The 26090-nt window shown below is 38.7% G+C and overlaps 1 long non-coding RNA gene across 1 annotated transcript; it reads right to left on the bottom strand.

The window, feature by feature from the left end:
* Positions 1 to 20934: 20934 nt before the first annotated feature.
* Positions 20935 to 22745, bottom strand: LOC131617320 (uncharacterized). The gene is made up of 3 exons (XR_009288542.1): positions 22676 to 22745; positions 22533 to 22602; positions 20935 to 21147 (listed from the first exon to the last, which is right to left on the bottom strand). It is a non-coding gene; the product is annotated as an uncharacterized LOC131617320 (long non-coding RNA).
* Between the last annotated feature and the right edge of the window lie 3345 nt (positions 22746 to 26090).

Raw genomic sequence — 26090 nt, 5'->3', positions numbered from 1 at the left:
GGTAAAGTGACTCTACCCGGATCTCTTACCTTTTGAGAGTGTGTGACACTCTGGCGCTACATTATGCGTCGAGGAAAACGACTTCTTCCTCCGCTGGTCTTTTCTTCTTAGTCAAGATATCCTTCATAAACTTTGCATACTTTCGCATTTGAGCAATTGCTTTGGAGAATGGAATATTAATATGTAATTGCCTAAAAATTTCCATAAAACTTGCATATTTCCTAGCATTATCCTTCTTTGACCGGGCGTAGGGATATGGTAGACTTTGAATTGGGACCACATTATCCGCAATCTTCTCCGTAGCACTTTTTCTTCTTACCTTATTCCTTTTCTCCAGTTCCTCCATTTTCTTCTTAGTAGTTTCTTTTTCTTCTTCTTCAATAATTTCATCTTCCTCATCTTCCTTCTCTTGGTTTTCAACTATAACCTCTGTTTCATCCTCACACCCATCTTTTTCAACTTCCCCATTACTTCCTTCAGGCCCGGTCCTAGTCACCACTGCTTTGCAATGTTCTTTAGGATTAGCTTGAGTATTGGCGAAGAAAGATGAACTCGATTGGTTCGCCGCAATTTGTTTAGCAAGTTGGACTACTTGAGTCTCAAGATTTTTTATGGACGCTTCTTATTTTTTGGCTGGTCATTGACATCTGCATGAATTGTGTCATAGTTTCTGAAACTCTGGTATGATAGAACCCGGATGTCGTATATGATGTCAAGACAACTGGTCTTTTATAAAAGCTGCAATTGTAGGATAGGATGATCTTCCATTTTAGTTTAACACTAGTGTGCTAAAGATCATAAGAATACTGAAACCATTTATGCATAATGATAGCTCAGTTACACAAACAGGTTTTGATATGGGGTGGTTCCGTAAAAGCACAACCTATGGAAGTATTCCCTGATGTCGTATTAGATGTTACGACATCTTATAACAGATTAATAAACCATTACAGAAAATAAATAACACACATAATTATTTACCCATTTTGGCATACAACAATACCTACTCTGGGGGCTACCAAGCCAAGAATGAGATTCACTATCAGTAGTCTTAATTTAAAGTTGAACTTCTCCATTCACGACTTCTCACTTAAACCCTACCCAATGAAATCTCTACCTAGGTTTGTCCTAGATATAGAATATCTCCATTCCACTCCCTATCACCTCAATGATGTTGTACAGTCTTCCTACCCAAGGATCTGTACCCACAAACTTATAACCTAGATTGTAATCATAATTCCACCACAATTCTAAATACCTATAATGGAGTTGCTTACAAGATTTCTCCAAGAACAAAACTGCACTCATTGCTTCACAACTTCTGAGTGAGTAAAATAAACCTCTTGCCTACAAGCTTCGAGGCACAAACCAGTGACCATCCCACAATCTGGGTGTTTCACTTACATGGTTAACCCTAAAGACTTCATCTTTCTAAAACCGGCTAGCTCGCTAAACTAGGTTACAAAGCTTCCTATTTATAACCTATTCCCAACTGGAATTGGGCCTTCAATCACAGCCTTATTTGCTGTGACAAATCAGCAGAAAACTTTTTCTAAAAGAAAGGTCTTCAATCATAAGTTTCCTAAATTATCTCCATAATTAGAAACTGCATAATCTTTAATATTATGACTTGATTCTCTTGAACTTTAAACCTCCACCACATAGGATTGCATAGTATTCCATAGAATATTCTGCATCTGTTGAGTACATACTGAATCTTCATATTCCAACTCAGCAGGCGGGATGTCATGAGTTTCTGCATATGAAATCTCATAAGACATGTTGTCACAGAACATGTCTCAATATTCCATAGAACATCTTGCTGTTGTACCTGTTTTGTACCTGTTTATATTTGTAAGTTCTATACATCCTATTACATATTGCTGCTAATACATTTTAGCCAAACATAAATGTCAGTCACATAATTCAGAGAATCAACAGTTTCATCCAACTTGGAAGGCCCCCCTGTTTACCCAGAAAAATGGTAAACAAGCGCTAGTTTCCTTTTTAAAGGTTACTTTTGCGGAGTCAACTAGAATACTCCAGGACTGATTGCTTTATTTGTTATATTATGTGTATCTGGTTTGTATTAAATGCAAATAGTGACTTTAACGTAAAAGTAAACACTGAAATTAAAGGCTTTAAAGTAAATCAAAGCAATAAAAAAGGCAGTAAATGTGCACTGAAAGATAAAATGTAATGTAAAATGATTGCATTAATTAAACTGGTACGCATACGTACATTCCAAACTTGCACTCGTTACTCGTTATTGCGCAGAGATTTGAGTTTACTTGTGTTTATGTAGAAAATGCGGACCTATTCCTATGGAACTTACTTAAATAGTAAAAATAAAATAACTACTACTAACGGTCGACTAGTTATCAGTCAACACGTGTCTTCGACATGCAAGATCTTCAATTGTGAGACCTCCACGCGTCCTGTGAGAACTGCCAGAAAACTGCTTGAAACTGCCTCTTAACTTCTAAAACCTCTCGACTTCCACTTCAGTTTCTGCAGCAAAATTCTTAAGTCTTCGCATACTTTTGGTCGAACGCTGAAGCCTCTGATAATCTTCCTAGTCGAACAACTTCGACTACTAAGCATTACTTAGTCGAACCGCTTCGACCCAAATGGCAATGTAGATATTTGACTGAGGCCCAATTACCAATTTAGGGCCTTTTACCAAATTGAGGCCCAATTACCAATTTTGGGCCCCAGTTGCCCATTTATTGGTAAGTCGAAATCCTAGGGTAACAAATTGCCCCCCAAGCGACTTCTTTCGGCTGACTTTAGGAAAGAGAAAAGATGGCGTTTCAGTTCTTTCTTGGGTTTCGACTTTTGTTAATTCCCATTACGCCATGATTACATTTCATTTTCCCAGGCGCTAATTATGACCTAAACGCTAGGTAATGGGCTATTAACTGCTCCCACTTTCTGAACCCAGTTTTCAAAGCGTTTCTTTGACATGACCTTTGATTTTACAACTTCTTTTTTGCACGATTTCTAATGACGTCACCACTAGCTTATATATATACAGCTTCTTTCTCCCTTTTCTTTCTTTCTCCTCGTTTTACTTCTCTTCTCATACGTTTCAGAAAGAATCGCCTCTTTTTCTTTAACCTTTACCCATTTCCTTCTTCTTCTTTCGCACACAACAATGGCAGCTACAACCACCAAAGCCATCATTTGGCAAAACCAAATGTTAATCCCTTTTCAGATTACTGATAAACTAATGGCTTTCTCAGGGCCATTACCAGACCACCGTTACCACCCAGAGCAAACCGCTGGTTTCTTTCCTTGTTTCCAAACCACCATGCCTGTGGCTTTCGACAAGCCACGTCCCCTCGACTTGAAGTTTATGGATCCTTCGCTTAGGGTGTTTCGTTCAACTCCAGCTCCTGGTAACAAGGAATACTTGGCTTGGCTTAACAAAGTTCAAGCGAAAAAACAACAAAGATGGGAAGAATTGGGCATTTTCGACGTCATACAATTATCCAGGACTGGTCATAGAGTTTGTCCTCCCATGCTACTTGCTTCGGTTTTCTTCTGGGAAGGTTCGACTAACACCTTCCACTTACCTTGTGGGATGATGACTCCCACTCTCTTCGACGTGGCTGCCATCACAGGACTTTCGCCATTGGGTGAGATCTTCGACCCAACTCTTCCCACAGAAATGAATTTCAACTTCACCAACGCTACCATTACCAAGTACAACAGAAGAAGTTTCTGACGAAGAGCATGTTGCTTTCCTCACCTACTGGTTATCATACTATCTGTTCTGTCCAGGATCAGTTCAGATTGCTAAAGCTTACATACCTTTGGCTATTCAAATTCATGAAGGTCGAAGAGTCTCTTTAGGTAAGCTTCTTCTCGCTTATCTTTACCATACTTTAAGCATAGCATCTCTAAGGATCAAACATCTTCATGAAACCCCAAAACAACTATCTCTGTTGGAACCTTATTGGCTCTTACAACATTGGTTGAATGCCACCTTCGAGTCACATGTTGGCTATACCGTCTCCCGCTCTGTTCTGGAGATCATGTATGATAGGAGGGTCGAAGGTATCAAACTTGCTTTTCAAACTCCTCAAGATGAATCTAACAGGCCTAACCTTCTCAAATATGTGAGATTGTTTTCTGAATGTAAAACATTCATAGCTTCTATGGCCCCTTTCTCCAACAGATGTTTTGGGCAAACTTGGTTTAAAGCTGTTTTCCCTGGAAGTACTCCAACCCTTCGAGCTCACTTAAATGCTATTTGGGCTGCTTTTCTGACTCCAACGCTTCTCTCTCACCGCATTGAGTCGACAGGCAAGTGCTATGGGTTTGTAAGCTACCAACCAAATTTGGTCTCTCGACAATTTGGTTTGAGCCAGATGCTACCCAAAATCCTGTATTCCCATGACAAAGACATTTGTTATTCTGGTCGACTGTTCACGGCTCGTCAACATCTTGACTGTTTAAAGTTTCATAATAAACAATCTCTGGAACATCCAACTTTCACCTTTCAAAACTCCTACTTCACAACTAAAGAGTTTAATGAGTGGTGGTCTGAATACTACCAACTATTTGATGTAGATTCTTTTACCAAGAAACTAAATATTGCATTCGACAAGTTGGAGAATCAACTCACGATAAGTAAGTACTTTTTCGTTTGCTTTCGTTTCCTTATTGTTAATAGCAATGTTCTAATTTCGAGCTTAGACCTTTCAGGGCCTGACCCTACCACTCAAATCGAAGTCTCTGCTCCTAAATCAGGTCGAAAACGTCCCAGTACATCAAGCAACACCACCACCAAGAAGAATAAAACTGTTAGAAAGGTATTTGTCTTGACCTTTACTCTTTCATCAATACTATTTCAACCTTTGTTGATTTTTCCTCTTTAGTTGATAGTCTCTGCTGACTCAGAGGAAACTACCTCTCCACCAAATCATGAAAGTGACATTTTTTCACAACCCCCGCTTCCGACTCCACCAAAGCAACGGAAAATTATTAAAAACATTCCCAACGTGGTCGTCGAACCTCAAACAGCTCCAACAATTTCTTCGTCTCAAATTCTTACTGAGGTAACTTAACATTCTTTTCCAATATATTGCTTTCAATATCTCTGTTTTCTAACACTTTTCTTGAATAGAATGCACCAACTGTCGACCATACTCAGGAGAAAATTGTCGAGGTTGCTGAAAAGATTGCTGAAGCTACTCCTGACTCCAATCCTTTTAGCCCTCAAAGGACTGATGCTTTTGGAAGCAACACTGATTCGGCTAACACTCCAGGTCAAAGTCGAACAGATCCTCAGGACAAACCCATTGTCGAACAGGCTCCTGCCACAAAAATTGCTGAAGATGTCCCTCGACCAGAACACAATGCAGCTTCTCAGTCAAAACATCATTCTATTGCTGACGATACTAACTCCATTAGTTCTCTTAGTCAGGAAGAGATTCTAGACTTGAAGAAGACTAATCCTTTGGAGGCTCTCTTTCGACTCCAGAAGCTGCGACCAAGCTCTTTTGAGATTCCGGCTCAATCGACCAATCCTGATGCTGAGATTGATGCTTCCCTTGTCGAAACTATATGCCAGCTGAAAGCCCATCTGAACGAACCTGAGTTTCTCGTTGTTCTTGAGAGTTCTGAACATCTTGGTGGAGAAATTCGTAAGATCCTAGATTTATTGATCAAAGCTTCTCTTCCACCAGTTGTTGTTCAATTCTTCTTTGATTTTGAGGCGTACTTCGACCAACTTTGAAGGGACCTTATGACGAAGAAGAACCTCACCCTTCAGGCAAAGAACAAAGAGCGTGAACTGGAGAGAGAATGGGATGCCAGCGCAGCTTCGACCAAAAAGGTTGAAGAATTTCAGGAGAAAACTTTAAAGTTTTCTGATAAGCAGGGAGAGATCAACAACAAGATTGTTGATTACAAAGCTCAAATTGATGACCTTAACAAAAAAATTCAAAGTCTTGAGCGAGAGAAAATCAGTTTGGCTCAAACTGAAAAGGTCCCTTCGCCTGAAATTATTAACCAAGAAGTCTTGAAAGGACTTGGTCATGGTGAAAATGCACTCAAGTTAGAAAGTAACATTCGACAGCATAAACAAAACCTGTCTCGACTTGACTCTAAAATTGATTTTGAGTCAATGAAGTTAGCCTATTTTAGGAACAATTTCCCTGCTTTGTAATTTCGTTCTTTGACTGACTGGCTATAATTTTGTAATGACCGCCAATATGCTTTGTAAGAACCTTTGTAATGATTGGCTAAATTTTAGCCATTTTAATATAGTCTCTTAGTTTTTTATTCTCTTATGTGAATTTCTTGAAGTGTGAGTTTATATCTTTTCAAAAAATATGCTTCAGCTTCACTTAAGCATTTCAACGACACACCTAATATCACATAGTTTAGAGCTCTGTATTTAATCTTTCGATCAGTCCCTCCGACTGGATTATTTAGGTATTGGACCAATGTGTTTCTCCAATCAGCATCAGTCATGTTGTCGATGGCAAAAATTTCCAAGGCATACAAATCTTTACTTTCAACATTATCATCTACCCCCTCGAATTTTGACGTCGACAATTGACCTAATTTGTCTAATACTTCATGGGTTTCTTTGTTCTTGATCTCGACCATATCTTCTAACTTGTCTTTAGACACTCTATACCCAGAAGCAATTTGTGCCAATTCATTGGCAATGTAATTGTTAAATCTTGGTACATGCAAGATCTCAACATGTTCGAATTTTTCTAATAAGCGTATCACAATTGCATAATACATTATTAGATTTTCTTTGATGCATTTATACTCTTTTTTGATTTGTCGAATCACTAGCTCAGAGTCACCTCGAATCTCAACTCGTTTTGCCCCTAAATCTATTAAGGCTTTCAAACCAGTTATCAAGGCTTCATATTCGACCTCATTGTTAGAGCATACTTCTTTCATTTTGTAATGGAACTTTGTTGGAAGTCCTTTGGGAGAAATAAGCAAGACTCCAATGCCTGAACCATTTTTGTGACTAGAACCATCAAAAAACAGTTTCCAGTTAGTTCGTTCGACTTGATTTACAGACAATTCGACTAACCCATGGTCGACTATAAAATCAGCCACAACTTGTCCTTTCATAACTTTTAATGGAACATATGTCAAGGAAAACTCATTTAGCGCTAAGGCCCACTTACCAATTCGACTATGCAAAATTGGTTTAGACAACATATGTTTAATGATATCAAAATTAGAGGACACATACACATCAACAGGCTTTATATATTGCTTAAGTTTGCTACATGAAAAATACAAGCATAAGCATAATTTTTCAATATCATTATACCTAGTTTCAGCATCTACTAGGGTTCGACTTAGATAATATATAGCTCTTTCGACGCCATTATCATCTTCTTGGGCCAACATACTCCCAATTGTCGAGCCTGATGCAGCTATGTACAATTTCATACTTTTTGTCCTATTGGGGGTAACAAAATAGGAGGCTTAGTTAAATAAGCTTTTATTTGGTCGAATGCCTGTTGATGTTCTTGCTCCCATTTGAAATGATCTTGGTTCTTGAGCTTCACAAGTGGTGAAAAGATCTTCGTTTTGCCACTTAGATTTGAGATGAATCTCCTCAAGAAATTAATCTTCCCCAACAATGACTACATTTGTTTCTTTGTTTCTGGCGCCTTTAGCTCCAAGATTGCTTTCGTCTTATTTTGGTTTATCTCAATGCCTTTCTTATGAACCATGAAGCCCAAGAAATCCCCTGCATGTACACCAAAAGCACATTTTAAAGGGTTCATTTTGAGTCCATATTTCCTCATTCGTTCAAAAGATTGTCGAAGATGGTCTAAGTGACCATTTTCAGAGTTAGATTTTATTACAATATCATCAATATAAACCTGCATAAACTTGTTAATAAAATCATGAAACATGGAATTCATGGCTCGTGGGTATGTAGCTCCAGCATTTTTTAAACCAGAAGGCATTACTACCCATTCATAAGTTCCTAAAGCACCTGGGCATCGAAACGCCGTCTTAGGTACATCTTCGTCAGCTATAAAAATTTGGTTATAACCTGAATATCCATCCAATAAGCTGAGGTATTCAAATCCGGCTGCAGAGTCGACTAACATTTCAGCAACCGACATGGGATATTCATCTTTAGGAGTAGCCTTATTTAAATCTCTGAAATCTATGCATACACGAAGGCTACCATTCTTCTTTATGACAGGCACTATATTAGCTAACCATTCGACATACCTCGCAGTTCGAATAAATTTGCTTTTTAGCAATCTTTCAATTTCTATTTTGATTTTTTCCATAACCTCTGGCGCAAATCTCCTAGGAAGCTGCTTGATAGGTTTCTTCCCTGGGTTTAGTGGTAGTCGATGCTCCACCACATGTCGACTTAAACCAGGCATTTCATTGTAATCCCATGCAAAATAATCTTTGTATTCTTTCAAAAGTCGAATCAACTTGGTCTTTAGGTCACTTGTAAGCCTTGTACTTACATAAGTAGGCCTTTTAATGATTCCATCACCTAAATTAATTTCCTCAAGAGGGTCTTGAGCTTGCATCCTTTTTACCGATCCTGATGGATCCATTTCGAAACCTAAAGGTTCGTCATTGTATATCCCGTCGAGTCTTTCGACTTGGTGATCGACTTCTTGATTGTTTTCATTTTTTACCATCATCATGGCCTCAACAGCCATATTTTTCTCTAATTCGGCTTCTAAAGCCGCTCTTTCTTTGTTTTCGGCCAAATAAGCCGTTATTCGAGCCAGGTATTCTGACTCAGTGGTCATCATCTTTGACCGTTGTCCTCTGTTCTGGAGGACTTTCATGGTTCAATGGTTCATTAGGATCTTCTTTATTCCAAATGAAACCATAATTTGGATCTAAGTTCAGATACTTAGACACACTTTCATCAGAAGGATATACATATTCTACTTTGTAGCAAGGAGCTACATTTGCCAAATGCTGGTCGAAGTGTCTGCGACCACTTTCAGTTTTGTAATAACTTTGGTCAGCTTCAATATTCTCCACTATACCATCTGGTCTCCAAATGGCCACACGCTGATGTAAGGTGGAAGGAACTGCCCCAATACCATGGATCCATTCCCGACCCAGGAGCAATTTAAAATTTGCCTGAGATGCGATCACCATGAAGACGGTTGACCTGACAGACGAACCAACAGCTAGTTTTACTTGAATTACTCCAAGTATTCCACTTGTCTTGCCCTCATAATTCGACAGTACCATATTATGGGGTCTTAAGTCTTTATCAGACTTTCCTACTTTCTGGAGTGAGGAATATGGCATTAAGTTTACAGCAGCCCCACCATCAACAAACACTTTGTTTATAGGCACTCCATCCACTTTTGCCCTTATGAATAGGGGCTTCAAATGATACATCATTCCTCGACCTGGCCTCTCAAACACAGCCTTTTGATCTTCTACCACTCCTTTTCCCATTACATAGTAACAAACAGGTGTTTCTTCCACATTCTCGTCAGGAAGAAAATCATCTTCGTTCTCAGATACCTCAGATACTTTGTCGAACTCCGCTGGAAGTACAGAGACAATTCCACAGTCGATTAGCAACTCATCTGACTCTATGTCAAAGTTGTCATCGACCTCTTCGTCCGACAGTGGAGAATACTCAGGCTCTTTTTTTGTATTGAGGACCGGAGCATCATCGTCAACCAATTCTTTAATCAGTTTCTTTCCTAGGATCATCCCAGCAGCTAATCTTTCATTTGCTATTTTAGTCTGCTCCTCAGTCAACTTCCTGTGAAAAGGTTTTGACTGATAGTGAGAAAATCCTGCCTGCACCATTTTCGAACCTTCTTGTCCATTCTTGTGGCTTCTTTGGTAACGCCTCCACTGCGTTCGAGTCATGGGGTTCTTTCCTTTGTAGTTTGGAGATATGTAATCCTTTCTTTTAGATCCACTATCCGTCCAAGAACCTTCAGCATTGGTTCCATCGCCTTGAATATGCCATTCTGGGCGTTTACCTCTGAAGTTAATGGGTTTCACCCATTTGTCTTCAGGGACATCCGTTTTGGGACGGAAAGTCCTTGGTTTTTCAAACATCTTCCTGTATTCTCCAGCCCTTCGACCATTGTTTTCTCCTGTATACATGAATTGACGATTCTTGCCTCGACGAGGGTCGAACCTTACTTTGTTTGCAGCATCGACATTGAAAACAGCATCACACCTTGGGCATAATCCAACTTGAGAGTTGTTATTGTGGCATCTCTCAAGGAATTTCAAAAGACTTTCTTTTGGTTCAGGATAAACCATGTTCAAAACTTTGCCATCAGTAGCGCCGTTTTGCTTTCCAACGAAACCATCAGTAGTCTCGACCATCATCACATCAGCAAGCTCAGTATAGTGAGCCTCTTCGACTTGCAAAGGATCAGTATCAACTTGCATTGATGACTTTGGCTTTTCTCCAAACTGTAACCTTCCTTCTTTCAAAGCTTTTTGTACCAAATCCCTGAAAAGGACACATTGAGAAGTTTTATGACCCAAGAAATTATGAAATTTACAAAATCCTCTTTTTTTCTTTTGTTCAAGAGGAGGATTTTTAAGTCCTGGGGGTACTATGATTTGTCTGTCAGAAACCAACAAATCAAATATTTCATCACATTTTGTTATATCAAATGAATACGTTTTACTAGAAAATTTTTCATTTTTACTTTCAATCAGATTTTTATCTTTTGAGGGCTTGAGCAATTTACAGATATATGGTGGCCTTGGCTTTAACTCAGCCACGTTGACCTCTCCCTCTTCGTATTCATTGTCGCTATTAGAGTCGAACTCACTTGTAGTAACATAAGCTATTTTCTCTTTCTTATGATATTTACTAGCTCTGGCTTTTTCAGCTTTTAGCCTTTTGACCTGGCGTACTCTATCTGCCAGTTGTGCCATATCTCTCAAATGTTGGGTGTCTAATTTCTTCCTTATGGAATAATCTAACCCCCCTGCAGCCATTTCGACTAACTCATGTTCAGGAATTTGTGTAAAACATCTAGCTTTCAGTAACCTAAAACGGTTTAGATAGTCGTCGACTGGTTCTGCACCCTTTCGCCTAACTCCAGCTAATTCTTTCAAACTAATTTTCGACTGTCCCATATAAAATTGTTCATGAAACAATCGTTCCAATTGGTTCCATGAGAACAAAGATTGGGGAGATAAAGTCGTGAACCAAGTAAATGCATTTTTCGTTAAAGAACTTGGAAAATACTTCATCTTTAGATTTTCATTGTTTGCTATTTCTCCAACCTCTGTCTGGAACCTAGCAATGTGTTCAACTGTCGACTCGCCAGTCTCACCAGCAAATTTGGTGAATTTTGGAACTTTCCAACCCTTAGGCAATTCTGTTTGCCTTACATATTCTGACAATGGGGAAACGAAATTTGGTCTATGCAAACCTACATTTATTCCATTCTGAACTAAAATTTGTTCAACTATATTAGAGATATTATTGTGTCCAACATTGACATCTTGCTGGATGTTCCTAAGAACCTGGTCAGCATCTTGATGCCTTTGTATTATTCTAGGGATCTCTTGCTCAATTTGATCTCCTTGTCCTATAGGTTCGACCCCTCTCACATTCGACCCTTGAGTAGTTGAAAGGTTTGGTTGTGGGGGCGCTCCAAAGAAATCTGCAATTCTGGCCATCTGTCCAGCCAATATTTCATAACTTTGATTCGTGTTATTTATCATGGGAGTAAAAACAATTCCCATTTGTTGAGTAAGGGCATTCACCATTTCATGATTACTTTCGTCCATTTGTTGTCGAATTGACAACATTGACGTGGTACTTAAAGATGGCAAAGTCTGGTGATTATATCCTATGCCTATAGGTCGACCCCCTGGATTTGATGTGCTTGTAGCCATCATGCTGTCAGAATATAATGAAGGATTTGTGTGCAAACCTTGCATCATAGACGTGGGCATTTCAAACTGAGGGTTAAAACCTGGTGGAGGTAGCATTCCCTGAAACAGCGGTCGTAATGGATTAAACGGTGACCGTACATTTGTTGGTGATGATACCAATATTGATGCCGTCGATCCACCAGTATTTGTTGTTCCAACTGGGGACGAATCTGCGGCATTTTGTGGTGTTGCTCCGGTTAGAACTCCTCTATGATTTCCAGAAAGATCAGAATTATTTGTATTAACTTCAGCCATGTTAGTTAATTTCCGACCACTTCTTAATATCATACATAACTATTATATTAACAAAAACAAACAGCAATTGACGGGTCCCACTGGGCGTGCCAATTTGTTTACCCAGAAAAATGGTAAACAAGCGCTAGTTTCCTTTTTAAAGGTTACTTTTGCGGAGTCAACTAGAATACTCCAGGACTGATTGCTTTATTTGTTATATTATGTGTATCTGGTTTGTATTAAATGCAAATAGTGACTTTAACGTAAAAGTAAACACTGAAATTAAAGGCTTTAAAGTAAATCAAAGCAATAAAAAAGGCAGTAAATGTGCACTGAAAGATAAAATGTAATGTAAAATGATTGCATTAATTAAACTGGTACGCATACGTACATTCCAAAGTTGCACTCGTTATTCGTTATTGCGCAGAGATTTGAGTTTACTTGTGTTTATGTAGAAAATGCGGACCCCTAACTATTCCTATGGAACTTACTTAAATAGTAAAAATAAAATAACTACTACTAACGGTCGACTAGTTATCAGTCAACACGTGTCTTCGACATGCAAGATCTTCAATTGTGAGACCTCCACGCGTCCTGTGAGAACTGCCAGAAAACTGCTTGAAACTGCCTCTTAACTTCTAAAACCTCTCGACTTCCACTTCAGTTTCTGCAGCAAAATTCTTAAGTCTTCGCATACTTTTGGTCGAACGCTGAAGCCTCTGATAATCTTCCTAGTCGAACAACTTCGACTACTAAGCATTACTTAGTCGAACCGCTTCGACCCAAATGGCAATGTAGATATTTGATTGAGGCCCAATTACCAATTTAGGGCCTTTTTACCAAATTGAGGCCCAATTACCAATTTTGGGCCCCAGTTGCCCATTTATTGGTAAGTCGAAATCCTAGGGTAACACCCCCTTGTTGCTTTTGTTGCGGTTGAGTATAAGGTTAAAAGGAATTTTGTTGGTAACCTTGGTTATTAGATCCTTGTTGATATCCTTGGTTGTTGTTCCTATGTTGATAACCTTGTTGGTATGGTGGAGGATTTTGATATTGACTTTGCCTTTGGTCCTGATTGTTGTTCATATAATTAACTTCTTATTCCAGAACCGGTGGGAAAAATCCAGTTTGATGATCGCCTTTGCACAACTCACCACATGCTACCTGATAAGTATTAGAAACTCCATTTATCTCCTTGATTTGTTGTGGTAGCTTAGACATTTGTTGTGTCGAAAGTTCCACTTGTCATGTTAATAACTTATTTTGCGCAAGAAGAGCATCATTATTGTTCAACTCTAAAATTCCAGGTTTCTTATCTCTGAAGGTGCGATCATGGTTGCCTTGGCGGTCATTTAAAGCCATTCGCTCAATAATCTGAGTAGCTTCAACGGGTGTTGTTGCACCCCAAAATTTGCCCACTTATTTACTCCCTAATTGGCCCTCACATCACATTCATGTACATACTTCATATAGGCCATTCATCCAAGACATCCACTCATATCATTGATATCGCCCAAGAAAATTGACAAGAAAAGAGCTTCTGTTGAAGAAATTCTTGATCAAAAAAAGAGAAGATTTGAAGTCTGATTGTATGGTATCATCCCCATTAAAGTCCTCCTGAAATTAGGGTTTCACAATCCTCAACTCAAGGCATTGATTGGAGAATGTAAGCTTGAAGTTCATCTGGTCTTCCCAAATCAAGGTTTTGACCAAAGTCAACGCAGGTGACTTTTTGGTCAACGTTTAATCAGAAGATGATTTTTGTGTATGAAAATATGGTTGCCTTGAAGAAATTTGTGTTGATTGAAAATTGATTGAGAATTGGATTGAAAGCTGATTAATCGGGAGAATTCATCTAGAACCGGAAAAATCAGGACAATTGACTTTTTGGTCAAAGTCAAGGTCAACTTCCCAATTTTGAGTGTTGGTGGTAAATCAGTCTAGGAAAATCAAAGAAAATAAATAAAAACAAAAGTGAATCAAAATTACCAAATTTGGAAGTTAGTTGGAAGTTGAAATTTCTAAAAATGGAAAGTTGGACACTTAGGAAATTTTTGGAGGTTTGAGAATGGTTAAGTGCGGGACTTTCGTGATGTTTATCGCTGCGATTCGGTCTTTAATTCAAGATATCTCAAACTATAAAGTTGTTCAGCTCTTGCCAAGCTAAAACTTCATAGTTAAAGGTTTTGTTAGTAGAGGCTCGGATCAAAAGTTATGTGCACGAGAACTCGAGAAGTTAGCGGTTCATCAATAAAACGGATGCTGAGTACATAGCAAAAGTCTTAGTAATGCACAATGGCCAGGAAGCTTACTTTGAGCTCGTTTTCAGTATGGTTGCAAATATTTAATCGGATCGAGGTCAACTACAAAGTTTCTCCTCCCGTGGAAATCTATAACTTTGAAGAAGGAAGTATTGCCGAAAGGTGCTCGGATGCGAAGATATAGAGCCTGGAAGTTGGCATTCCAACAGATCTATCAAGCATAGCAGTTGACAGATTTTTTTAGAAGCCACATGAATGATTAGGTGTGGAACTTTGAGGGTAATTTTCAGATTGAACAAGGTCCCGATTCAAAACGAGTTCAACTGTAAAGTTGTTCTCCTCAATGATGTTTGTAACTTTTCTCAAGGAATTAAGTTCGGATAAGGTTCGAGTCAAGAGATATAAAGAAGAGAAGTCGGTGTCTCACTAGGCATGTTGGTACTTGGATTCTGCTAGGAATGTTCTAAACGTTTTAGATGCCGGACTTCGAAGCCAAATCGCGCGAAGATTCGAACCTTAATTGGGAGGGTGACCAACGTGAAAGCTACTCCATCATGTTCCGTCATTCTACTAAGTACAACTACTTATCGTTTGGTTCAGTGTATACCGAAATTCAAGCGTTGCAAGTGGAGCATTCGATGCTGCAGAAACTCTAATGTTTAGCAAAAGTTTGTGTGCATACCATTCAGTCACGGAGAGCAAAGTTCAAGAGCACTTTCGAACACGTCGCAAGCGACCTCTCCATAAAGTTTCAACATGGAATCGATTCTATCATGTCTGGCCTTTGACATGAGTCCAAGAAGGGAGCATTTAAGTGCCTGAATAACAAGCTAGAGAGTTTCAAACATTGCTACTCGGAATAGCTAACAACGCAAGTCCGGTTCGGTGATACAGAAATGTTGAGTCAATAATGATTAAACTCTTTGAGGACAATTTCACGCTGCCATGACCATCATTCAAAAAACCTTCCAACAACCAATACTATTCAATTGTGTTTCCTCTTTACAACGGTACCGATTTCGAGTTATTTGGTAATGCAAAGAAAGAGTTATGCATGCATGTACCAAAGAGATTAATGCATGAACTTAAGGCATAGTGATTCAAATAGATTTTAGTCTGGTGCAAAGGCTTCACGTGAAAGATGTGGCAGTGTGATTATTAAGCATCAGAGGCATAACATTGCATTATTCCATTGGGTAATGAAAAGTCAGCATGCACGAAGAAAAAAGGCACATGTGCTTCAAACTTATGCATTAAGTTTGGAAGGGAAAATACTACAATACTCATGCAACACACGATAACTCCCATGCAGTCTCACGATATAAATCTCACAACCACGCTTCATTTCCCTCTCCTCACTCTCAAAACTCTCTTCATTCTCTTCTCTCTCTCACGTCATCTTCACGTAACAAACCTCTAACCGTTTTCAACCTCCATCAACCTCCAACCTTCATCATCACTATCACCAACAATCCTCCATAACCATCACCAACAATCCTCCATAACCATCATTATCCTCGACCTCAATTACTCCCTGATCTCCATCGCCGTGTTCAAGAACATGTTAGACGCTGGCCTAAAGATCTAGAGGGGGGGTGAATAGATCTCACTAAGTTTTTAAGGATTTTTCTACTGACTCGAGCGAAAGCGGTTCTGAATCGACTTGCGTCTATTCTGGACCGCTATTGCAAAGGTCGTATGTGTTTCAAAACCAAAGAGTAAGTGGAATTGATGGTGAAGTAATATGATAGCTAAACAGTACGTTTTACAACTGAAAACCAATTAACTTCTAGATTGACAATTTTGATTTTCAATGCAGTAAGATTGGATTAAGCAAAAACACAAACACTTGGTGATACGTTCAAATTGATAGTGATTCAAGTTGTGGTGAATTGTGATGTTTGTGCAGAACTTTAATTCACAATTTTAACACTCGAATCGTTGATCAATTTTGCACTTATAACCAATTATGAACAGAAAGTAAAAGAGAAAGTAAAAGCGACAAGAACACGATATTTGTTTAGGCAGTTCGTCGATCGTCCTCGCTACGACTACGTCTGCCCCCAATTCCAAATTGAAATTGGGTAATCTTTCATTAATGTTGAAAGTAGTATATACAAAGAAGATAACAAAGCGATAAACGATAAACCAATTATGTCGATCCTTTGAATCTTCTTCCCCCTTAATCTTGAGCCAGATCAAGGTTATCCAAGAGCTTCACTTTGATTCCCTTCTGCAGTGTCTTGATTCCTTGAACTCCCCGTTCCTCAATCGTTACACTCAGCCGAATCCTCAATGAACGCCTCTTGATAAAAACCCCCAAGAACCACCCGTCGTGGAGGACAAAACCCGCAGATTTTATTCACCAACAAACCCCACAAACCTTCACCCACTGGGAATCTTCAATTCCGTTCCATGGACGTTATCGAACTCATCACTAACCCGCAACGCAAGAATGATTATGTGTAATTGTGTTGGAGATGATGAAGAACGGAGATGAGAAGCGTTTATGTATCTTTCAGTCGTTGGTGTTTTTTGAATAATTACCCTTGCACAATATATATGATTGCATAACAGTTAGAACCAAGAAAAACTGATTTTTGAACTTTCTTGATCAGTTAGGTCGACCACTTGTAGTGCTTAGGTCGACCTAACAGAGCTTGCAGAATTTTGCTCCCAGTTAGGTCGACCTGTTGAAGGAGTAGGTCGACCAGAATCCTCTTCTGATGCATTTTGGGGACATTTTCACAGATTAGGTCGACCTAGTTGCCATGTAGGTCGACCTAGCAGACTGATATGAAGATTTCTTTATTTTGAGTCGACCTAAATGGTCTGTGAGTCGACCTAGCAGAGGTATATGGATTTTCCTTCATTTTAGGTCGACCTAGGTTGACAGTAGGTCGACCTAACTGCTGATTTTCTGCATTTTTCATGTCCAGCTTGTGTTGAGTCGACTTATATGCATAGTGGATCACCTTGTGCTTTCATGAGTGATCAAATTCCTCCTTGTTGTTTGAATGCTCATGTGAGTTTGCCATAAATCAAAAACATCTTTGAGTGTAATCTTGTATTCACATACTCCCCCTTTTTGATGATGGCAAACCAATAGTCAAAAGCTTTGGTAGTAAGTGACACAGACTCAACAAGGCTCCCCCGTACATCCGGCATCTATCTCTCAACAGGGCAATCTCTCAACAAAGCTCCCCCGTACGCTCAGCATCTATCTCCCCCTTTGTCAACATCAAAAAGAGAAAACAGGAGAATAGAAGAGTAACAAGAGAACCATAGATAATAATGCTAGCATGTATAGTATAGTAGGTAAAAGGTAGTTAATGGTAGAATGAGACACATATGTGAGCAGGAGCAGTTTTTATGCATGAGGTCACTATAAGCATGTTAATTGATAGCATATTATAGTATCAATAATATTTTTGGAAGTGAACACCAATTGCGTTACCGCTTTTTCAATATGACGCCTGGCTTGATGATGAGCTACCTTTATGCTAAAAAAAATTGTTAGCAAGACAAATAGATATATACATAACGTAAAGAAATAATATTAAGAGAAAACAAACGTAATTAGCCCAAATTAGAGATATCGAGTATCCCTAATTCCCTACGAATGTTGAAATATTGCTCCGTTGCTAGCGGTTTGGTGAAGATGTCAGCTAGTTGCTTCTTGCTTTCTACATGTTCAAAAGTAACGTCTCCTTTCTCTACATGATCTCGTAGAAAGTGATGCCTTATTTCAATATGTTTGGTACGTGAGTGTAAGACAGGATTTTTACTCAAGTTTATGGCGCTTGTGTTGTCGCACATGATAGGTATGTGATCAAGCTTAATGCCAAAGTCAAGAAGTTGTTGCTTGAGCCATAATGTTTGTGCACAGCAGCTTCCAGCAGCTACATATTCTGCCTCAGCAGTGGATAATGCAACCGATACTTGTTTCTTACTATGCCAACTTATTAATGAGTTTGAGAATAGATGACACGTTCCACTGGTGCTTTTTCTATCGGATTTGCAGCCAGCAAAATCTGAATCGGAGAATCCTACCAAATGACACTCATTTCCTTTTGGATACCATAGACCATATGTAGTAGTTCCACGTAAATATCGCAGAATTCTTTTGACAGCTTTCAAGTGAGATTCTTTTGGACAAGATTGATATCTTGCACACATACACACACTAAACATAATGTCTGGTCTTGAGGCAGTAAGATACAATAGTGAGCCTATCATACCTCGGTATAATTTCACGTCAACCTCTTTACCTTTCTCATCTTTGTCTAGATTTGTATTGGTTGCCATAGGTGTGTCAATTTCCTTTGCTTCACTCATTCCAAATCTTTTGAGCAGCTCCGTACAATATTTAGTTTGATTCACAAACGTTCCATGACTGAGTTGCTTGATTTGTAGGCCAAGGAAGAAATTTAGCTCACCCATGAGACTCATCTCAAATTCACTCTGCATAAGCTTAGAAAAGTCTTTGACAAGTTTTGCATTAGTGGACCCAAATATAATATCATCTACATAAATTTGGACTAAGAGAATATCCTTATCTTTTCTTTTAATAAAGAGAGTAGTATCAACTTTACCTCTAGAGTACCCTTGACTAAGGAGAAATTTGCTCAAACGTTCGTACCAAGCCCGAGGGGCTTGTTTAAGGCCGTATAGAGCACGTTTCAGCTTATAAACATGAGTTGGATACATGTAATTCTCAAAGCCGGGTGGCTGAGCAACATAGACTTCTTCATTTATATAGCCATTTAGAAAGGCACTCTTAACACCCATTTGGAATAGTTTGAAGTCTTTAGAACACGCATAAGCAAGTAAGAGGCGAATAGCTTCGAGACGTGCTACAGGAGCGTATGTCTCTTCATAATCAATACCTTCCTCTTGATTGTAACCTTGAGCAACTAATCTAGCTTTGTTTCTAGTAATAACACCGTTTTCATCAAGTTTGTTACGAAAAACCCATCTAGTGCCTATTACTTGATGATCTCCCGGATGAGGGACTAAGTCCCAAACATCATTCCGTTTAAATTGGTTTAATTCTTCTTGCATGGCCATTAGCCAATGCTCATCAAGTAATGCGTCCTTAGCGTTTTTCGGCTCAACTTGTGAAACAAAAGCAAAATGATGGCAGAAGTTACTTATCTTTGAGCGTGTTGTAACGCCCCTTGAGATGTCTCCTATTATATTGTCAATTGGATGGTCTTTCACGTTTGTCCAGGCCTTGGGAAGTTCTTCATTGTTTGAGATGCTTTCTTTTTCATTTTCATTGTGAGACTCATCTTTCTCTCTCTCAGCATCTTTCTTTACAATACTCTCATCCTCATCTTCCTTATCCTTGACAATGTCTTCAGTGGATGGGCCTGCACCATTAAATGAAAGACCTTTCTCGACATATTTTGCATAAGATTCATCAAAAGAAACGTGTACTGACTCTTCTACTATAAGTAATCTCTTATTATATATTCGATATGCTTTGCTAGATTGTGAGTAACCAAGGAATATGCCCTCATCAGCTTTAGCATCGAATTTGCCAAGATTATCCTTACCATTGTTCAAAACAAAACACTTGCAACCGAATACATGGAGATGAGATACATTTGGTTTTCTACCCTTTAGTAATTCATAGGGAGTTTTGTTCAGTATAGGACGTATTGTTATCCTATTCAAAACATAACATGCTGTACTAATTGTGTAACACCCTGGATTTCCGCTTACCCCGCAGGGCTTCCGGCCTACCAAGCATGTCACCAGCTTAATCAATAATCCCCCTAGGTCCGCTTATCGGCTGCCCAGGAAATATTGTTTTTGCCTCCCGCAGGAATCGAACCATGTACCTAGGGGATAAGTACATATTCATAGCAATTCCTGCTACCAATTGATATGAATATGTACTTATCCCCTAGGTACAAGTGGTAGCAGGAATTGCTATGAATATGTACTTATCCCCTAGGTACATGGTTCGATTCCTGCGGGAGGCAAAAACAATATTTCCTGGGCAGCCGATAAGCGGACCTAGGGGGGATTATTGATTAAGCTGGTGACATGCTTGGTAGGCCGGAATCCCTGCGGGGTAAGCGGAAATCCAGGGTGTTATATTGTCAAGTGGTAGCAGGAATTGCTATGAATATGTACTTATCCCCTAGGTACATGGTTCGATTCCTGCGGGAGGCAAAAACAATATTTCCTGGGCAGCCGGTAAGCGGACCTAGGGGGGATTATTGATTAAGCTGGTGACATGCTTGGTAGGCCGGAAGCCCTGCGGGGTAAGCGGAAATCCAGGGTGTTACATTAATGTAACACCCCAAATTCTACCCAACGTTTACGATAAAATAATCAGAGTAATTTCAAAATTCAACAATCATTGGGATATCACATTCCACCTAAACACAAAACTCAATTGCACATTTGCAAAAAAGAGATACATAACACCTATAAGGATAAATTCACACCTGGTATAGTCTCAACTCAATCAACTTTCAATTAAAAAAAACCACGCAGCGGATTATTCAACATAATTCCAACATTAACGAAAACTTAAAACCGTCTTAGCATCTTTCAAGATAAACAACATAATCAAAACAATTCTTTTAAAATAAAACAACTGAAACAGCAAAAGAAATCATTCAAGCGTTCATTATCCCCGAGTGCTACGTATCAGAGCAATGAAACCCTCACGAACTAAACGATAACGGCTACTCTCCTTGATTACCTGCATGTTACCAACAGAGAGTAACATTCAAACAGAAGGGGTGAGATATCAAAAATTATAAACAAAAGTATGATAATTAATAAATTAGATTCGAATCATACAATATTCACAACTTCACAACATTCACCACACAACCATTCAATATTCAACGTAAACAACTTCATCGACATGATTCAAATGTGACTCCAACTGATGCAAATGCATGTGGTACCATTTGGAGTAAAACTCCCAACTTAAACATTATGCCAGATTATTAGGGCATTTCAACTTAATCAGATTGCCATTACGGCCAACTTAAACGGGTGCCAATCTCGGCCAACTTAATCAATGCGAATGTATGCGACTTATGAATGATATTCAATCAACAACAGCACAACACAACTCGAACACCAACAACAAAATCAGCAACTTGAACCGCAACTTAAACAACATTCAACTTTGGCTATTTAAGCCTACAACAAAAATTTGTCCGAATCCGGGACAATTCAACTTAATCGACTGTACCTGCGAGTCCACGCATTCAATTTAAATTTAACATGATAAACACAATTCACGTATCTACTCGTATACACGAACTACCTCGTAAATTTCGGTTCGTTTCCGAGTAATTATTAACTAGCTCCTACAAATTTTATTATACTAATATAATAATATCCCTGTGTTCAAAATTATACTGTGAACAAAATTTCCACTCTATTATTACATATATCAGTATCTATTATTGACCTGCTATCACTATTTCATGTTTCTACTAAATTATAAATTAACTAGTTTCTATACACTACTGGTACCACTTTTCTACTAGTATATTTAATTTCTCATTATGTCATATTATATTAAATCAACTAACACTCATTAAATCAACTATTATTATAATACTATCAAATCCATCTACTAGTAGTCTTCTAGTTCAATTATAAATATATATTAAAACTAAGTTTTCATTCAAATATTCATACTATATACTATTTATATATTATATCATTATACATACCTGCTACTATTAATGCATTAGAAACAAGTCTCCATTCCAATGATTCAAGTAATAGAATATATATATGTTTTCACGAAATGACCACACAGTAAAACCAAGAAGCAACACAACCGGTCCCACCTATAGCTAGGCCTTGTTTGGATATCCCTTAACAGTCTTGAATTTCACCTTACCCATTAGGATTCAACCAAACACAACTCAGCCACTTAAACTATATTTTGTTCCATCGATGCAACTCAGTATCAAACCCAGAAAATCAATTTCAATTTAACACAAAAAAACGCAGCAATCAACAATAATTTCATGAACACATAAGCAAATATTATACAACCCAGAATCCCATCTAAAAACCATCATACAATCTATTATAGTAATCAAACCCCACCCTTACCTGATTGGATTGAAGAGAGCTCTAAACACTCCACTCGGTCGAATTTCGCGGATCTAACAGGACCCTAATTCTGCAATTGATAAACTAATATTAATTTTCTAGTTTTTTTTTATACTAATTCCATGGAAATCAATTGATTTTACCTGGTGTTTTTCTCCTGGTTGAAACTAGCCTTCAGACCCTCGGTTCCTCTTTCTGCTCTTCAGTTTCTACGTGAATTTTCTCTGCTAGGGTACTGAGTTATTTTGTTTTGTTTACCACTACTTCCCACTAACTCTTTCTACGGGCCACTTAAATAATGGGTTTCTAAATTCATTTTGGGTTCACTAAATAATACACCTATTTCTACTACTACACCCACTTTTATTTATTTTAATAAGTTCTACTAAAATTAATACTAGATCTAATATTAATTTCTCGGCTAATCTTACCAGACTATCAATTTAACAACTTACACCGCATATTCAACATAATCAACAATTAAGAAGAAATAATATTCGATAATATTTAATTGAAATATTTAATTAAATACAGGCGTTACAACTCTCCCCCACTTAAGAGATTTTCGTCCTCGAAAATTTACCTGATTCAAACAACTCGGGGTAGGAGTCTCGCATCTTGCTCTCCAATTCCCACGTTATGCTTTCCCCAGCTGCTCCCAACCAAACAACTTTCACCAATGAAATCTCTTTTCCTCTCAAAGTCTTCATTTCCCGATCCGCGATCCTTACGGGCTTAGTTTCCACAGTGAGATTATCTCGCACTTGTATGTCATCCATCTGTACTACATGAGACGGATCTTGAATGTACTTTCGGAGTTGTGACACATGAAACACATCGTGCAAATTAGAAAGAGTTGGCGGCAATGCCACTCGGTAGGCAACTTTTCCCACTCTGTCCAGAATCTGATAGGGACCGATAAAACGAGGAGTGAGCTTCTTAGACTTCAAGGCTCTCCCCACACCAGTCACGGGTGTGACTCTCAAAAACACATGGTCACCAGCTTGAAATTCCAAATCCTTCCTTCTTTTGTCATGATAGCTCTTCTGTCTACTCTGGGAAACTTTCATCTTTTCTCGAATTAACTTCACTTTCTCCGTAGTTTCTCGAACAATCTCTGGTCCAAGTACTACACTTTCTCCAGATTCATGCCAACATAACGGAGTCCTACACCTCCGACCATACAACGCTTCAAAAGGAGCCATTCCAATACTAGAATGTTGACTATTATTATAAGTAAATTCGATCAATGGAAGATAGGTATCCCACGAACCTCCTTGCTCGAGAACACATGCTCTCAACAAATCCTCCAACGATTGAATAGTCCTCTCTGTCTGACCATCTGTCTGCGGATGATACGCCGAACTCAATCTCAACTTAGAACCCAAACTTTCTTGCAAACTCTTCCAAAAATCAGAAGTAAATCTCGGATCTCTATCTGACACAATACACAGAGGAACGCCATGCAACTTCACAATCACTCTGGTGTAGATCTCTGCCAACTTTGCAACTGGATATGTGATGTTAATAGGTATAAAATGAGCTGACTTTGTAAGCCTATCAACAATCACCCATATCGAATCATATCCTCTTGCAGTATTAGGTAACCCCGTCACGAAATCCATCGAAATGCTATCCCATTTCCATTCTGGAATTTCTAAAGGCTGCATCAACCCCGCAGGCTTCTGGTGTTCAACTTTCGATTTTTGACAAGTCAAACACGCATACACAAACCGTGCCACATCTTCCTTCATTCCTGGCCACCAAAATATCTTCTTTAAATCCTGATACATTTTAGTAGCTCCAGGATGGATACTCAAGTTACTCCTGTGACCTTCTTCTAGAATCATTCTCCTCATATCATCATCCTCAGGAATACAAATTCGATCCTGCAGTCTTAACACACCATGCATATCTATCTTAAAGTCACTTTTCTCTGATTGGCCACAACCAGCCATGATGTCCACTAGCTTCACATCCAACTTCTGAGCCTCCTTGATATTATCCAGAAAATCATTATTAACCTTAAGCATCCCCAACTTAATACTTTGCGGTGTTACTTCACAAACTAAACTCATATCTCGGAACTGCTCAATCAATTCCAACTCCTTAACCATCATAGTTGACATATGCAAGGTCTTTCGGCTTAAAGCATCAGCCACAACATTAGCTTTACCTGGATGATAATTCAAACTAAAATCATAATCTTTCAGCAATTCTAACCACCTTCGCTGCCTCATATTCAGCTCTCTCTGATCAAATAGATACTTTAGACTCTTATGGTCACTATAAACTTCAAATCTAGAACCATAAAGATGATGTCTCCAAATTTTTAGCACAAACACAACTGCAGCAAGCTCCAAATCATGCGTAGGGTAGTTCTTTTCATGAATTCTCAACTGCCTCGACGCATAAGCAATAACCTTATCATTCTGCATAAGCACACCACCTAAACCCATGAGAGAAGCATCACAATATACTACAAAAGGTTCTCCCGGATTAGGTAACGTCAAAACCGGAGCCATCGTCAATCTCTTCTTCAATTCTACAAAGCTCTCTTTGCATTGTGTATCCCACACAAAAGCTCTACCTTTACAAGTCAACTTGGTCAACGGAAGTGCCAACTTAGAGAACCCTTCGATAAACCGTCTGTAGTAACCGGCTAAACCCAAGAAACTTCTAATCTCAGTAGCTGACTTTGGAGATTCCCATTGCAACACAGCATCTACCTTAGATGGATCTACAGCAATGCCACTACCAGATATGACATGACCAAGAAAGCTGACTTCTTTCAACCAGAATTCACACTTGGACAGCTTTGCATACAACTTTCTTCCTTTCAGCACTTGCAACACCGTCCTCAAATGATCCACATGCTCTTCTTCTGACTTAGAATATATCAAGATGTCGTCTATGAACACTACGACAAACTGATCCAAATATTCTCGGAAGATACGGTTGTGTATTTCTAAGTGTTTAACCATGTCAATTTGACCTATAACTTGGATTGCATTTACGCAATAGCCTTAGGTTCTTTTCGTACATATAATTAGAGATGTGTAGAGGTCCTAAGACCTGGAGTTGGAATTTTTTAAACATTTCTTCTTATTTCACTTGAATTTTCCTTTCCATGTGTAAATACTTGCTATTTTGTTAACGATTGTGTCGTGACTTTTGCATGTGACTTGTAATCTTTGTGTGAACCTTTGGGTATAATCCCATGATTGTTTGGACACCTCTTAGAGGTTGTTTTCTACTGATTGCTATCTTGTGTTCACAATATTCTAAATTCATCTATGATTTGAACTTTGTTTGGGCTAGTTTAACATAGTTTTGTTCGCTTCTTTTGCTAAATACTCATGTATGTTTTCTTATCCCGTCTTGTTGGAGTTGTAACTCCATTTCATGTTATCTATGGATTACCATGTTCCCTTAGACTCTTCCTTCTTTGTTAAGAGCAATTGAGGTAGGTTAGGATTGTTATCCTCGACCTTAGGGCCATTCTTATTTGTTAGCATTAGGTTAGAAATGTAAGTTCCCCTCTTGCATAAAACATAA

Source organism: Vicia villosa, linkage group LG7 (genome assembly GCF_029867415.1).
Source record: "Vicia villosa cultivar HV-30 ecotype Madison, WI linkage group LG7, Vvil1.0, whole genome shotgun sequence".
NCBI lineage: Eukaryota > Viridiplantae > Streptophyta > Magnoliopsida > Fabales > Fabaceae > Vicia > Vicia villosa.
Note: the sequence above shows the minus strand (reverse complement) of the source record. Positions and strands in the feature narration are given on the sequence as shown.